The sequence below is a fragment of the Panicum hallii genome, chromosome 2 (assembly GCF_002211085.1).
Source record: "Panicum hallii strain FIL2 chromosome 2, PHallii_v3.1, whole genome shotgun sequence".
NCBI classification, from domain to species: Eukaryota; Viridiplantae; Streptophyta; class Magnoliopsida; order Poales; family Poaceae; genus Panicum; species Panicum hallii.
In genome coordinates, this window is record NC_038043.1 from 38,066,572 (window position 1) to 38,084,771 (window position 18,200).

The 18,200-nt window shown below is 41.7% G+C and overlaps 1 long non-coding RNA gene and 1 pseudogene across 1 annotated transcript; both read right to left on the minus strand.

The window, feature by feature from the left end:
• Window positions 1-271: 271 nt before the first annotated feature.
• LOC112880997 lies at window positions 272-3,398 on the minus strand (annotated as a pseudogene).
• Window positions 3,399-14,610: 11,212 nt separating this feature from the next.
• On the minus strand, window positions 14,611-15,745 carry LOC112880053. The gene is made up of 3 exons (XR_003226231.1): window positions 15,613-15,745; window positions 14,796-14,964; window positions 14,611-14,709 (listed from the first exon to the last, which is right to left on the minus strand). It is a non-coding gene; the product is annotated as an uncharacterized LOC112880053 (long non-coding RNA).
• Window positions 15,746-18,200: the final 2,455 nt, after the last annotated feature.

Consider the following 18,200-nt stretch of genomic DNA (forward strand, 5'->3'; position numbering starts at 1 on the left):
TAATTCAGCTCAAATCATACCACATTCATACATCAAACCTTATAAACATGGAAAAACAACAATGCTCATATATCAAATATAGCGATATAGATTCCATCCATCACATACGACATCCAAGTTAGGCATACGACATCAACAAATGTCTAACATATGCATCTTGCATTAGCAAGCATGAAAGAGCAAAAGTATTATAACTACTTCATCTATTAACAAAATGCATGCAGCTGTTGCAGCAACAAAACATATGTCTAAGTCCCACCATAGCATTCGCTCAAGTTGACTTGATCTGACTTAGCATGAGCTGAAGCTTTGCTTCCATCTCAGCTTGTTTCTTCTTCATTTCATCTTGCTCTCTAATTCTTCCCTGTTCTGTTTCTTTCAATTGCTTTGATAGCAAATCTAATTGTTCACGTTGGGCATCAACAACAGCTCGAAGGTCACCATTTGCCCTTTTCTCCACTTCAAGTTGCGCTTCAATGCTTCTTACGCTAGGCCTAGAGCATGCATTATGAATCCCAATATTCTTTAGAAATGAACTCTTCTTTGTTTTCTCAGCAAGTACATCAGCAACAACCTTAGTAGGAGACAAAGATTGTTCACCTTCTCTTGATGCAGACAATCTAGTTTCCATTCCAGACTAAAAATGCAAGTAGCAAACATGATCATTGATCTTGAGAGAGCATTATAAGAATTTAAAGCAGCAGTTTTGAATGATACTTAACTATGGCTAATTGTACATCAAGTGTGAACACTTTCTTTTTCTTGCTATAGTGACACTCCTTGAACAACTCCAATGCATCAGGTTCATGATCAATATATTTGTCTCCCTAGAAACATTTATATGCAGTAATATTACTCTTTGTTCACAATACATGATAGTAGGAGAAAAGAATACGGTAATAACATATTCAGCAGGTTTCTCTTCAAAAAAATAACAATTTCAACAAGTTGACATGATAGTAGCAAAAAGAAATTACAGGTTGACATATGGCTTTTGGGCAGGACTAAGCATGAACTTGACATATGAAAGCATTTAAATTTACAACACATGGTAGTTGAGATCCGAGCAAAGGGAGGAATTCTACATTTCATTGAATCGGAAAGGAAATGCAAACTCCCAACGAAAATACATGACTTTTTTCTCAAAGGATTGACTTTATGCAATCCATTCCCACATCACTCTTCTCATAACATATCCTGTTCCCCTAAAGAATCTCTTATTCTTTTTATCTTAATAAATTGAAAACATTAACATAACACTCAGCTCATTTCAGCCGAAACATAAACTATTAGAAATATTTTTTAACCTCATCTGCAGCTACCTCATAAAATATCACAAAGCACTGAAAGTGCATAATTTTTGTTCCACAGTCATGCTGAAATATAGAACAGAAAAAATATAAATACATATGTAACTTACCAAATTTTCTACATGAACCGGGTAACTACAAGAACTAGTTGTGTGGTGGTGTTTCACGTTAGATCGGTTGTTTTTGTTCTTTTGACATGTCTCCTACATAAAAAATCAGAATACATGTAAGTCATGTGTCAATTCAATACATATGAGGTAGGATTTAGGTTTTTAGAAAGGAATGTACCATCTTTTTTGTCTCTTCCAAGATTCTACAAGATCATTCCATTGTTCATCAGTCATTGATTTGATAGGAGAAGATTTGCTCACCAAATGCAATGGAAAAGAATCAAAATATTGCTTTTTAAGCCTGTGACGTTGTTGACGGATTGCATTCTTCATCATGTCAGAACAGGCTTTTTGAATAGATGCATCATTGGTATTGATATCAAACTTTGCCTGTTAAAAAAAGAAGAATGTGTGAGAAAATCAACAATTTATAGCCACTCAATGAGATAGGAAGACCTAGATAATGCACTTACTTTAAGTGTTCCTCTAAATTATTCTAAAAGAGCAGAATTATTCTTATAATCCTTCCAATGCTTTAACACCGGCATATGGTTCCTGACTGCAATATTGCATTCGGTTGCAAACTTAGCAGCTGCAAAAGGTGCCACAGGCCTTATCTCCCCTTCAGGAATAACAATTTGTAGCTTCCCACGCATAGCTCGACTCATCTCTCAAGATCATGTCCCATATTCGTTCCTCTCTCCCTTCGATCATTTTCAACAAGTTGTACATCTACATAGAGATAGAATTAGCAACATGAATTGAGCATGGATCAAGCATGAGCTGCAAAGTTCAATTGCAAAGCAAAAAACACATGATATGGTAGATAGATTGATATACTATTACCTTCATTAGTTATCTCATTCTGGACACCAAGATTAGTAGTAGCCTCACCTCCAATAGTCATGTTATCCTCAATCTGGACATGTCCATTATCTAAAAAATGGTAGCCAACAAGAACAATCATCATTCACTTCACTAAGCGCTAAACAGAATGATAGCCAAAAATTATTACCTTCATTACCCATCTGGTTGTGCCCATCATAGGGAGCAATGGCATGAAGTTCATTGGTCATGTGGGTGTTATCATAAAAAAGGACAGGTACATTAGCTGGAAAAATGGCAGCATGTAAAAATGCAGTCATCATGCAATCAAAGCTAATATAATAAGAGTAAGAAACATGACACTTAAACTAGCCTTCAGCTGTAGCATGTGTATGGCCATCAAAGTTGCCAACTTCTTCGACTTGGCTGCCATGTGATAGAGATGAAGATGGCACAAAGATTTCATTTGGTGCCAAACTTGCATCACGATAGGAAGTTGTTTTCTTTAACCTTGTACTTCTAGTAGTTTGTGGCTCTGCAAAAACTCTTTTTGAACGAGTCTTGATTGCTTTGGGACGCATAGCAGCAGTTTTTTGTTACAACCCTTCAAACCATTCCAAAAATGGAAGCATAAATCAATCAATAAATTGGACAAGTAGATTTAGCAAGCAAACAACATGTTAATTTATAATAAGACAGGAGGAATTAGCACCTCAGGAGTGTCATCGTCAAGCAGATCCTCCTCAGCAGTGTCATTATTTATCGGATCATACTCATCCTCGGAGTTTTCTCTATTTCTGCAATTTAGCTTATTCTTCTTGCGAGCAATAGAATTTGCATTTGAAAGCACATCGACTAGATCATGAATTCCAAATTCTTTTAGCCTTGCTTTGTTCCTCATACATTGTTGGAGGCGCTCCACTTCATATGGATGCAATGATTGTTCTGATGAGAGAAAAAATGAGCAACAGATTGCTATTGATAACACTGCTTGCCGCATTACATAATTTTGAAATTTATAACAGCACATGCAAAATATTCACATAAATAGGAAATATATTCAGAAGAGAGATGAGTAGAGGACGGCACCTGCAGCTACTGGCTGATGTTTTTGTGGTTTCTTGGCTGGAAACTTTGCACGACCAGGAGCCATCTTGCCCAATGCTTTAAGAAAAAAGCTTGTAGTAAATAGCAAAGCTGAACACAAATACTACTTGTTTATTTTACTGCATGTTCATAGCATGATCCGGGACATTTTATTATTCCATTTATTGTAAGTCGAGAAGCAGGAGGAAAACACAAATAAGCATAGCATCAGATAGCCAATTACATGCAGTACCTAGAAAAGCCTATTGGAACTTAGGTACATGGTGCTGCTTAGATCATACAATTTTGACAGAAAAAAGCATAGTCAAGATTAGTTTTAGAATAAAAAGAAGGGGCACACAGCAGAAAAAAAAAACATCACAAGCATAGTCACACCAATCGTAGAAGGGGGAGGGGCGCAGCTCCCACCTGCAGCATCCCTACAGATCAGCCAATCGTAGAAGGGGGAGGGGCGTGGCTCCTTGCCCTCACCAATCGTAGCAGGGGGAGGGGCGTGGTTCCTCCTAGACCTCACCAATCAACTGCAACATGAGGAGGTGAGCAGCAGGACTCAAACGACAGCAGCAGGAGGCAATCAGCGGGATTCAACCAATTGTAGCAGGAGGAGGGCACAGCTCCTTACCCTCACAAATCATAGCAGGGGGAGGGGCGCGGCTTCTCCCAGCCCTCTCCAATCGACGGCAGCACAAGGAGGCTAGCAACAGAGGTGACCAGCCTAGGAGGGGCGCGCCTCCCAGCCCTCTCCAATTGACGGCAGCACAAGGAGGCGAGCTGCAGAGGCAAACCGGCCTTAGGAGGAGGATCGAGGAGGCGAGCTGCAGCTGGATGGATGGATTTGGGACAAGGAGACGAGCTGCAGCTGCAGAGTCATGTGTGGTAGCGGCTGGATGGATTTGGGACCGAAACAAGCTAGGGTTGGGACCGAAACAAGAGTGTGCCAATTTGAATTCACACATACTTGAATTAAGAGTTGTTCGATTTGAATTCACCAAAACTGAAATAAAGGGTAAGCCAATTTGAATTCACACATACTTGAATTAAGAGTAAGGCAATTTGTTTCATAAAAAAAATCAATGGATTTGGCAAAAATTTATACTCTATACAATAATTTCTTCATTTTGGACTCTATAAAGTTTTGGCAGCATATCCCTTTAAATGTTTGAAATTTTATAATTTGCAGCTTGTTGCTTTAAAATTTTCAAATTTTACAAAATTTGGCAGCATGTTCCCTCAAATATTTCAAATTTTACACAGTTTGCATCATATCCATATGACAATAATATTGTGTAGCACAAACTCAATTCCATGACAATAATATTGTGCAGCACAAACTCAATTCCATGAAAATATAACATTAGAAGATACAGCTTGCCACTCTAGTGCTCCTCCATATTTCTACCAGGTGCTCTACCCTTGCAAGCTTCTATGTTCTAAATTAGAAATGGCTATTCGTCATCACTGTCAACCTCATTTGTGGCACCTTCTTCGGCATCACTGCAGTACTCAACAATCGTGTCATCTTCTTCTTCACTATCACTCTCATGCACTTCTTGACATTTTCCTTTTAGCAATTTTGCCATTTCAGCAGCTTCAATAGTAAGACCTTGTTCATCATCTCTACTTAAAGGCTTCTCATATACAATGTTAGAAATCCTTTGTCGGATACCATTCTCTTCAGAACACTCATCTTCTTGATATGCAGGAGCATTATGTTGTGTAGCTTCATTTTCACTCACATTATAAAGATGCCTATGCTCAAACGTCGGATCAACATGCCAACTTTTACCCAATTTTGTATCTGCCAAATAGAAGACCTTCCTTGCTTGAGTGGCCAGAATATAGGGATTATTTTTGTACCATAGACTTCCAAAATTAATGCTTTTAAAAAAGCCATCATCTTTAAGTTCAGTCCTCTTCCCGTCCAATTTAAACCAGTCACATTTAAATAAAACAACAGATCTATCATCAAAATTATAATTTAACTGAATGATCTCTCTTAAGGTTCCAAAAAAATCAATTTCCTGACCATTATGTGTACCTGGTGTCATTACTCCACTATTTTGTGTCTTTCGATGTTTGTCACGATCAACAGTGTTAAACCGCACTCCATTCACTATGCATGAGGAGTATTTTCTAACTCTGCAATCAGGACCACAAGCCAAGGAAAATAGATCATCATCAACCTCTTCTTGAAAATAGATCATCATCAACCTCTTCTTGATTTATATTCCGCAACCTCAGGATCTGCCACATGCAACACAGACATATCAGACTCTATAGTGCAAAAATAGCATAAAAAGATTTAAATTACAACTAACATGGTTCCTAAACCAAGTCTGGAATCCCTACTGCAAAGTTCTTTCAATGTTAGGCAGCCCTTCCCTCTCTAATTCATCTCTGAAATATTCTGCAATTTAGAAACAATTATAGCATACCTCATATATATTTGTCGAAGGTAGCTTGTAAAACTATGAATACAATAAAGAATATACCTCACATATTTGTCAACCTGACTACAATTGTTCAGAACATACCATACCATTTGATCAATGGCACTATCATCATACACTAGTTCAGGAGCAGAGGTGAAATTAACTCCATGTCCAAAAACATCAACATTGTAGGCTTCCTCATTAGAAAACCCTTTATTTCTTGATTCCTGATTAAATCTTGTTTCTACATCGTCCATGTATTTAGAGCAAAATGTCAAGCACTCATCTGCAATATAGGCCTCAGCAATTGAGCCTTCTGGTCGCGCCCTATTCCTCACATAGCGCTTCAAAGTATACAACCGCCTTTCAATTGGGTACATCCGACCATATTGCATAGGACCTCGCAGCAATGCCTCATCAGGTAGATGTACAGCTAGGTGTACCATCACATCAAAGAAAGCCGAGGGAAATATTTTCTCAAGTTTTACCAAAATTATTGGGATTTCTTTCTTCATTTCAGCCAACACATCCTTGTTAAAAATTCTGCTGCACAATTCCCCGAAAAATTTGCCCAACTCAGCTAGAGCCTCATAAATATCCCTGTCCAAAAATCCTCTCATGGCAGCTGGTAATATTCTTTGTAGAAGAATGTGAAAATCATGTGTTTTGAGCCCTTGTAACCTGGTTGCCTCAGCATTTACACATCTTGATATGTTGGAGCCAAATCCATCTGGAAACTTCACCTCTCGTAAAAAAATCACAAAATATCTTCTTTTGTTCTGTGGACAAGGTGTATCTTGCATGAGGCATCTCATATGAATCTCCATGCTATCTAAATTGTAGCTCCTTTCGAATACCCAAATATTTTAGATCTAGCCTAGCTTTAACTGTGTCTTTTGTCTTCCCAGGTATATTGAGAATTGTCGCAATTAAGTTCTCGCATATATTTTTCTCAATATGCATGATATCAAGATTATGTCTCAGTTTCAAATTCTTCCAATATGGTAACTTCCATAAACTAACCATCCGACTCCAAATTACCACCTCATCCTTGTCCATATCAGAATGCTTCCTTTTCCTATTTCTTTGTTGCTTCCCAGGCCTAACATGTTAACTCTCTCTAGTCCAGCCATCAACTCTTCTATAGAGAATTTACTTGGTGGATCGTTGCTTTCATGAAGACCAACAAATTTATTATTTCTACGCAAGCGATGTCCCATTGGAAGGAAATGAAAATGCCCAAAATAACCAATTTTGCTCTTCAATCTGTATGAAAGAGGGTGCTTGACACAATGAATACATGCAAAATAGCCTTTTGTTCTACGCCCTAAAAGAGTGCTCAAAGCTGGGTAATCGTGGATGCACCACAAAACTGCAGCACGAAGGTTAAACTTTTTTCCACTTAGAGCATCATAAGTACGTACACCTGTCCAAAGCTCAAGTAAATCTTCTATAAGAGGTTCTAAAAATACATCAAAGTCCTTTCCAGGTGATGCAGGACCAGGAATAAGCAAAGCCATGATGAAATTTGTCTCATCCATTCACATCCAAGGTGGAAGGTTATATGGCACAACAAGTACAGGCCACATGCTGTATTTGGTGTTCTTTTCTGAAAAAGGGTTAAATCCATCAGTAGCTAGTCCAAGTCTAAGGTTTCTAGCATCTTTTGCAAAATCTGGATATTCTCTGTCAAAATCTTGCCATGCCTCACCATCAGTAGGGTGACTCATTTCCTTCTCCTTAGGATTTCGCTTTAGCTTGTGCCACTATGCTTGTTCTGCTGCTTCTTTGTTCACAAACATCCTCTGTAGCCTAGGTATCAAAGGAAAATACCGTAACACTTTCTGTGGGATCTTCTTTCTTTCAGCACCAACCCATCTTGAGAGACCACAAAAAGGGCAATTGTCAAGCTTGGCATATTTCTTTCTGAAGACCACACAATTATTGTAGGACACATGTATTAATTCATACCCAAGACCTAATTCCTTTAAAAGAGTCTTTGCTTCATAATATGATTTAGGGAGTGTATTGCATTCTGGGAAAGCATCAACCAAAAGCTTTAATATTGCAGAAAATGCAGAATTGGATATCCTATAAAATGACTTCATGTGTAGAAGCTTTACCACAAAGGTCAACTTTGAAAATTTAGTACAACCTGGATAAAGCTGACGCTTGGCATCTTTCATCACTATTTTGAGAAATGACCCATTGTCACTAGGTTCTGCATCATTCTCATTTTCACCATCTTCTTTATCTTTCTCTGCATTGTGTAAGTCTCGTAAAAACTCATTCAAATTACCATCACTATAGTTGTCGTGCTCATTCATACCCAACTCTTGTAAAGAATCATATTCATGCACCTCAACAGAATGCTCATTAGCATAGACATCAAAGTTCTCTCCATGATGAATCCATCGAGTGTATGTACTTTGCATGCCATTCATCAATATATGCCTCTCCACAAGAGCTTGATGCTAGTACTTCTGATTAAGACATCTACTACATGGGCATAAAATTTCTTCATCCTCTCCAAATTTCCCATGAATGAAGCTCATAAATTCTTTGACACCGTTGATATAATCTTGAGAAAACAGTCTTGCATGCACCCAACTTCTATCCATCTAATCAAGCATTGCAAAGAAACTTAAATCAACAGGTCTGCCTCTGGATATATAAGCTAAATGCAAGTGTAGGTTATAGTTATTGAAGAAAAAGTACCTTGGCTGCCAAATTTGTGCAGAGCAAACAATGTAATGATCAGTTCAAACACATTCCCACGGGTCGCATTTAGAAACCCATCAGCTGCAACCAAAATTTTTATAAAGTTCAGTAAGCATTTGCAGTGATCCAAGAATGCATAAACAACAGTAACTGTATGCAAGCAAATTGTTTGTACTAGGCCCATTAGACTCAAAACAAACACCCAAGCCTGCAGATTGCAATGTCGCACCTATCCAACAATTACAATCTTCAATCTTTTCCTAGACGGTCTCTACTAGCGACAACAGCATCTATACTACTAATACAAAGATTGAATGTCTGAACCAATGAATCATTCCATCAGCAATATATTTACTCAAAGTATAGGTGAAACATACAAAGATTGAGTACCTAGGGGCTGGAGCAGGGGAGAGGAGAGGAGCTCTGCAGCAGGCGTGTGGAGATGAGCTCTGCATGACAGGGTGAGCGCCGGTGGAGGCCACCTGCGCCTGCCGCCTGGGGAACCGCCGATGGAGGCCGCCTGCCCCTCGATGAGCAGAGTAGGACGCCCGCAAAGCAGAGGAGATGAGCGCCTGGGCGAGCAGAGGCAACGACAGGAGAGGAGCTCGGCCAGCAGAGGGGAGGAGCACGCGGTGGAGCGCCCCTGCGCCTGCCGCCTGGGGAACCGCCGATGGAGGCCGCCAGCCCCTCGGTGAGCAGAGGAGGACGCTTGCAGAGGAGATGAGCGCCTGGGTGAGCAGAGGCGAGGAGAGGAGAGGAGCTCTGAAGCGCAGAGGAGCGCCCCTGCGCCGGGCAAGACGATCGGGAGGCGGCGGCGGCGGCGGCTGAACCTCGAAGGCACCAAGGTGCTTGCAGGCAAGATTTTGCAGCAATGGCGGCCGTCGTCGCGGCACCGGAGGCTTCAGGAGCAACGGCGCACGAAGATGGGGAATGGAGCGGAGTCTATCTGCTCGATTGAGTCTAGAGCAGTTAAATGACCAAATAATAACTGCATAAATAAATCCGAGACATCTATTTTTCATGACGATTCAAGCGTCTCAGCGGTTAAGTTGCGTGGAGATGTTTCCTGAGGTTGTTGGTTCGATTCTCCGCATGGCTTTGCTTGTTTTATTTTTCTCCATTTTTCTTATTAAGATAAAATAAACATGGCGTGCCGTTTAGACCAATGCTGGAGGCTGACTGAGTGGTAAAGTGCGTCATCTCCTTGGATGAAGTTGCAGGTTTGAATCTCACTTGAGCAATTTTTATTTTTATTAGGCCTGCGTGATGTTTAGGAGTTTGTTTAGATCTGCAATCAATTATAGTCTCATTTTTTATTTTTCTGAGTTTTTAAAACCAATATCTTAAAAGATCAAACATTGTAATGGATTTAATTTTGGATCCAACACTACCATGACGAATTCAAATTTGTCATCATGGTATTAGTATAGATGAGCAAATCCATGATGTTTTCATACTAGATTATGACGGTTTCGACTATTTCGTCATAAATTATAGGCTGGGTAGCCTGCCAATGCAAATCTGTAACTAAAATTTGATAATCGTCACTAATGGTACCATATTCATGACGATTTGTCAATCCGTCACTGCAAATCCGTCACAGATGTGATGCCAAAGCTTCAGTGTACCAATTATTTTGGAACTTTGGAGTCTACCCATAGCACCGCATACGCCCAGGTTGAGAATGGAAGCTTGAGGAGTCAAATGAAATGAAGAATGATTTGAAAAGCTGTTGCAAATAGTGGTTCAGAAACTGGAGACCCTCACTCAGTGGCGTCCCCACAGGGTATGCTGGGTGGGCCACGGCATACCCTGTGGCCCAGCCCAGCCGAATACAAAATATATGTATATTATTAAAAAAGACCCTACCGTCTAGCTTCTACCGTGATCAACGCGAGCGTCTATTCCGCGTACCTGCCGCCGCCGGCCGCCTGCAGAAGTGCAGATCGCTGCTCCTGCTCGTCTGCGCGTGAAGCACCTGCACACACCTGCATCTGGTCTGCTTGCTTGTGGCCTTCGGCCTCACGCCTGCAGCCTGCCATTTGCCCAACTGCAGCAGCGCAGGAGTACAGGTAGGCCTACCAGTGTGTTGCGTCCAGGATCTACTATCAACATCAATAAAAGTTCAAATCTACTAATCTATTTTGTGAAATATCTAATCGTTTTTTCGTTGTTCTGTATACATGTAATCTGCTGCGTTTGTCAGTGTTGATTGCTAATGCTCTTGTGTATTTATTTTTTCTAGAATTATTGGATGATGAAGAGGAATGGAGACATTGCATCTCTTTTTCAAAAACATGCAGCAAAGAAGGCTGTGGCGACCGCAGCTAATGCTTCATCACCATCCACGGCTCCAGTTGCAACACCAAAAGAGCACCCTCAAGAGCAAGAGAGAGTAATTGAAGAAATTGTGAATCCTAGAACATCTTCTCCGCCTCCGGTTATACATGAAGATGTGTCGCCACCAACGCCACCGCCGGTTTATGACATCAATCACCTTCCATATGATGCAGGTGAAAGACTGCCCATCGAAAGCTACCCTGTTAATGATCAAGATGCAATTAGAAGAGCATATATTCTTAATGGTCCATTTCATCCTTATGCACATATTTTTCCAAAAAGAAAAATTGGAAAAAGAGATCGCCAATTCAATTTTGTATGATTTTATAATCATGATTGGCTTAAATATAGCATCAAAAAGGACTCCGCATTTTGCTTTGTATGCTACTTATTCAAGAAGGGCAATGGGGCAGATACATTTATTGTAGATGGTTGGAGAAATTGGAATATCGGAAGCAATGCACTTATCAAACATGAAAGCTCTAAGGCACACAAGGCAACTCAAGCGAGATATATTGGCTTTATTAATCCCAAGGTAGCAATTGATTATAACATTGAGAAGTGGGGTGATGAGGATCTTCGTCTTTATAAGATCATGTTGACTTATTCACTTAGATGTTTGAAGTTTCTTTTGCATCAAGAATTGGCATTCCGTGGGCATGATGAAAGCGAGGAGTCTAGCAATAGAGGGAATTTCCTTGAACTTCTGAAATTTCTTGCAGCAAACAGCGAAGAAGTGAACAAGTATGTTTTGAATAATGCTCCAGGTAATTGCACCTTAACTAGCCCAAAGATACAACAACAGATCATATATTGTTGTGCCATGAAAACTAGAAAGAAAATAATTGAAGAACTTGGTGATGAGCCCTATGCAATTTTAGCTGATGAGTTTAGTGATATATCACATAAAGAACAATTAGCTCTTTGTTTGCGCTATATTGATGAATTAGGAAGGCCGTGTGAACATTTTATTGGAGTTGTTCATGTAGATGATACCAGCTCTTTATCACTCAAGGAAGCAATTGAAGCTTTATTGGTTAGTCATGGCTTGACTATGACTCAAATCCGTGGTCAAGATTATGATGGGGCTAGCAACATGAAAGGAGGTATTAAAGGGCTGAAAACATTGATCATGCAAGAGTCACCTTCAGCTTATTATATTCATTGTTTTGCACATCAACTCCAACTAGTTCTAGTTGCCGTTGCCAAGGGCAATACTGATTGCAAGAGATTTTTTGATCAAGTATCTCTCTTGTTGAGTATTGTTGAAGTTTCTTGTAAGCATCATGGTATGCTTCGAAATGCTAGACTTGAGCAAATCAGGAAGGCACTTGATTGTGGTGAACTAGAAACTGGTGAGACTAGGTGGGGCTCTCATTATAAAACTGTATGCAACATCATTTCTCTATATCCTTCAATACGTGATGTACTCATTGCTCTTGGAGATGATACTTCACATAGGGCTGATTGGTCAAAAATAAATTTTATGGTTGGAGCATTTGAGTCCTTCGAGTTTGTTTTCATTGCACAATTAATGTTTGTTATTCTTGGATACGCAAATGAGTTATCAGAATGCTTGCAAAGAAGGGAGCAAGATATTCTTAATGCAATCTCTCTTGTGAATGTGGCAAAGAGTAGAATGCAACAATTGAGGTCTGATGGTTGGAATCAATTTCTTGAAAGGGTCATACTATTTTGCAATAAACATGGTGTCCAAGTTCCTTCTATGGAGGATAATTATGTGCCTTATGGAAAATCTGCATGTATGCCCGGAACCAAACAAATGATGACCACTTCAGAAGAGAAATATATATTGGTATCGTTGATCAATTTAGTCAAGAGCTTGATTATCGGTTTGATGAGATAAATATGAAGTTGCTTTCTTGTATGTCAGCCTTTAATCCTTCTGATTCATTTACTTCTTTTGTTGCATAGAAGCTACACCGACTAGCTGAGTTCTACCCTAATGACATCAAAGGCAACAATTTGCTAAAACTTGAATTGCAGCTTGACAATTATATCGATGATGTGAGACAAGATGATAGCTTCAAAGGCCTTGAGAATCTTGTTGACCTCTCAGTTAAGCTTGTTCAAACAAAGAGGCATAAAGTGTATGATATGGTTTACTTGCTTCTCAAATTGGTATTGTTTCTACAGGTGGCGACGGCAAGTGTTGAAAGGGTATTTTCTGCAATGGCTTTAATCAAAACTAAGTTAAGAAATAAGTTGGGTGATAGTCTTTTGGATGATTGTCTAGTCACATTTATTGAATAGGATATATTCTTTGAAGTGGATAAAGATGATATAATCAAGATTTTCATGTCGTTTAGAAAGTGCAGATCGGACAACAAGAAGAAGAACAATCATCTTTAAACTACTATAGGTGTGTAAGCTTCTCTTTTGCATATTTTGAGCTATTTATAATTAATTTATAGAAATTTCACACTTGTTTGTTAAATATATGACTTGGTTTCTTAATTTCATTGTTGTGCACCGAATTTGTCGACAACCTTTTGAATTACTAATAAAATTATAGTATCATTTATATATATATAATACCAAATTATATAAAAAATTATTGCAACATACCCAAGGATAAAATCCTAGGTACGCCACTGCCCTCACGTCCTCGAGACCAACTCTGCACCCCTGACCCCTAATACTAATTTTTCACTTCTCTTTCTTCTCAAAATCTTGGCCATCACTACCTTAGCAACTATTGGTGATAGCAAATTTGGTGTCCTACCAACTGCTGGTCCAGCAAAAGTGGGACAGATAACATTTGTGTTTGCTGTCATTAAAGGTGGGTAACCACTTTTTTGCATAAATACCTTCTTAAGCAATATGATAAAGTTATAATGACAACTCGGTTGGAGAATATCATGATTTTTGGAACAATACGGGATCTTAACTTTTAAGTTTGGAAGCACATATCCTGAAGAGCAACTGAAGGTGGCATCCAATCAATGGCAATATTTATTTAGTACTTTAACCAAGCTCATATATTCAGCCTCACCAGACCTTTCAAATATTTGAAAAAAATGCTTTTGGTCTAAAATAGTGTTAATATGCAGAACTGGAACAAGATTCCTGGATAGTTTAAACATAACCAGCGGCACATGAACTGGATCTAGTAAATGATTTTAGGATGGACAATGATGATATATTCCTTCAGAGAGTAGTCAATTCTACTCGATACTATGTAGTTCACTACCATAATAAGAGGTTAAGGCTTGAGAAGCTACCAAAACAACTTAGCATGTTCTTACTTGGACTAGGAGTGTTAGACCTCATGGCAAATTTGACATCCTATTTTTGGAATCTCACATGCCTGTGAGAAGAAAATAAATAGCTGCCAGATCTTGAGTTTGATTGTAAGGTTGTCATGAATGAGCAGGGACAGAAGAGGGACATTTCAAGTTAGTTTACATATGCCTAATGCTTTGTACATGAGAATTAACCACATTGCAGTCCATGTTGCTCATTGTTTTTTTTTTTGCGGGTCATGTTGCTCATTGTTAGACTTTTATGGTACCAACAATTTTCTTCACTCAGGTAATATAAATACTTTAGACCACAACACAGTACAAAATCAACAAGCTGTTACCAAGACAGGTGTTTGGGTTACCATAAACCAGGTGCACTCTGTCAGCATATTGTCATAGCTGGACCAACAAAAAACAGGACATTTAATGTAAACTTAGTTCACATTTCGTGCAAACTTAGTTGCTCATGGACATCTCCCTTGCCTCATGAAGTCTAGAAGGATCAGCTTATACTGCGAGGCGCAAACTAGTGACAGCAGACCCCATCTAACACCACCATCTGAGTTTATCCATTCTTCATGCATGCTCGACGGACTCACTATCAGAAAGACATGAAGAACGCCTGAATGTTAGGATCATTTCAATTGAGTTAAATCAAATGAGGACAACTCATAGTGCATTTACCTTGAAGGTTCAGACAGAGCTTTGATTGTATCCAGTATTTCTTTAGCTCTTTTTCTCCATACATTTGTGTATTTTTCCTCTCTTGCCAAAACAATCTTCCAAGTTCCTTCTCCACATGGTACTCCAGTGTCCGAGAAGCAACGACCATAGCTCCAAGGCGGTACCCAAGCTAAGGTCAATGAAACACAGCCAAGATGGGACCAAGTAAGAGAACTAATTGTTCAAGGATTTATACTAGAGGTACATGTGTAAAACACACATTACAAATCAAATCCCAACATGGAGGGGTAAGCTTCGCGCATCACTCGCCCAACTGGAAGTGACACAGTGGATGCTAGCAAAACACATTGCAGGAATAGCATAACAGTGGATACTAGCTTGGACGTTTCTAGTGTAACATTGTTTGATTTGAATAGGATGATCAAGATATAAACCCATACTGAACTAAATTGAAGAAAGAAAGTGAAGGAAATTCCACACAGAACCAAGCGTGCACGATCACAGTACTGCCCCCAACGCAAGGCCCCTCTAACCAGGGTCTGGGCTAACTAATTGCAACAAAGCCCGCTCCTTTTGCAGCAGGCACTAACCAGTTTCGATACTTTGGGATGGGCATGGCATCGCGTATGCAGGAAAATTGAAGGGCAAATATGGCTACCGGACACCATTCAACGACGACTTCTGCCATAGACCACTAAAAAAATTTGTCTTTACCAAAAGACATTACAATTCTATGGTAATTTGCTGCGGGACATTGTACATATTATTATATTTGATTTTAATGAAAAGCTATTCGAATAGACTAAACTACCCTCACCTGATTCTGAGACAGCTGAGCCGTTTGCAGTGGCTAGTGCAGCATCGCCCCTCGCTGCTTCGTCAACTCCCGCCTGGCGGAGCTCCCTCCTAGCGCGCTGCTCCCTACGGCACCTGCTCCCTGCAGCGCGTGGTGCCCGTCTGAAGCTGCCGCGGAGCTCGATCTTGGCGGTAGGTTCTGCTACAAGCGGTCGCGGGACTCAATCCCGGCAGCTAGGACTACTCCATGAGACTGCAGCAGCGCTCGATTCTGGCAGCACGCAGTGCCCACTCCCGGCGACACGGCCTGCTCCAGAGTCCAGACGATGGTGCGTGACAGCCATTCTGGCAGGCGGTGGCCATGAAGATGGAGGAGGAGCTCGCCGGACAGGGGCGCGATGCTCGCACTAGTGGCGCTGCAGGGTGCGCTTGACCGTGGCGAAGGTTAGATCGAGCTGGTGTGCTGGTGAAGGCAGGAGCTCGACAAAGCTTTCGGGGGTGAGGAAGCGAAAGAGGAAGGGGAGGGCGAGGCTACGGGAAGAAGGTGATGTGCTCGAGGCGGAGCCGGCAATGGGGTGGAGGAGCTTGCGGAGGCGGACGACGGAGCGGACTGCAGGAAGCAAGCGTAAAGTAGTCCATCTAAGTAGCTTTCTATTAAAATTGAATAAAATAATATGTACAATGTCCAGCAGAAAATTACTACAAATTGTAATATCTTTTGGCAAAGACAAGTTTTTAGTAGTTTATGGCAAAAGTCACCTTTGAATGTCCGGTAGCTAACACTACCGGAAACAGAAGCTTTGCCGAGCGCCGGAACCTTTGCCGAGGGTCAAAAAACGGGCACTTGGCAAAGCTTGTCTTTGCCTAGAGCACCACTCGGTGAAACAAAAAACTCGGCAAACAGCTCTTTGCCGAGTGCCGGGCACTCGGCATAGAAAAGCTCTCGGTAACGACAACTTTGCCGAGAGTTGGGCACTCGGCATACTAAGGCACTCGGCAAAACACAGCTACGTTGTACAGGCCGTTATCTTTGCCGAGAGCCCTACGCGCGACGCTCGGCGAAGATACAATTTTGCCGAGAGCGGCCCGTAGGCTCTCGGCAAAGGAGAATTTTGCCGAGAGCGGCACTGGGCGCTCGGCAAAGGATACTTTTGCCGAGAGCCTTGCAGTGACTCTCGGCAAAGCATTTTAAATTTTTTCCCACTTTGACCTCAAACTTTTTCTTTGTTGTTCCTGCATTATCCTAAACAAGATATGGAAGTTTGGTCAGTTATTGAAACTTATTGCTATATTTAGCAAATTAATGTCATTTCATCAAATTTCTTGGGATAATTCAATTTGAACTACATGTCATTGAAATGATGTTGCAAACTGTGTGCAAAAATTATTATTAATGTTTTTAGCGTACTATGACACCTTCCCTACGAAAATATAAAAATTTTCAAACGTCTTTTACACGAAAGAAGACCTCAAACTTCCGTTCAAGTTGTTTTTTAATTTTATAAAATGCAAATTTAGTTAGAAAATTGTGAAACTTGTTGTGGTGTCATGATGCCATATGCGTAGGTTGTGATAAAAATTTGAAAAGGATTCGCGAAAGTTTTCACATATGACGGTTGTAAACTGGAAGTTACTCGATTAGGTTTCATATCATATGTGAAGCACGAATAGGTTTTAAATATTGCATTGGTCAAACTTTTGCGAAATACTGTGAAAATTTTATCATAGACTCTCTGTGTGGTATCTTGACATCTTGAGAAGTTTCATGATTTTTTGACATCATTTGCATCTAATAAAACTAAAAAACATAATTACTTTGCCGAGAGCAGAAACTAGGTGCTCGGCAAAGTAGTCCTTCGCCGAGTGCTTCTGCCTGGCTCTCGGCAAAGTGGTCCCTTTGCCGAGAGCTACTGTTTGGCTCTCGGCAAATGGTCCCTTTGCCGAGCGCCCATCCACCACGCTAGGATCCGGCTCTCGGCAAACTGTGGGTTTATCCCCACGAAATTACCATTCCCGCTCGAGCTCGCACCCCATTTGCTCCTGCCATCCCAGGCCGCATCCCCAGCCCCGCCGCCATCCCAGCCCCGCCGCCCATCCACTACGCCGGGCGCCGCCGCCATCCCCGGCCCCGCCGCCATCCGCGGCCCCACCGCCCATCCACCACGCCGGGCGCCGCCGCCATCCCCGGCCCCGCCGCCATCCCCGTCCCTGGCCCCGCCGCCCATCCACTGCACCACGCCGGGCGCCGCCGCCATCCCCGTCCCCGGCCCCGCCGCCCATCCACCACGCCGGCCGCCGCCGCCATCCCGGGCCCCGCCGCCCATCCCCGGCCCCGCCGCCCATCCACCACGCCGGCTCCCCCTCACCGCCGTCGTCGGGATCCCTTGCCGCCGCACCCGAGCTTCCCTCCTCGCCGCGCGCGGGCTGCCTGCGGGTTCCCCTCGCCGCGCCCGAGCTCCCATCCTCGCCACCCCCTGCCCGCCGGCGTCGGGCGTCCTCCGCGCCGCTCGTTTTCCCCTTCCCCAGGATCCTACGCAACCGTCGCCGCCGCGCCCTCTCCGTATAGGCGTTGCGCGACCTCCCCTTGCCGGCCGCAGTTTCGGGTCCCCG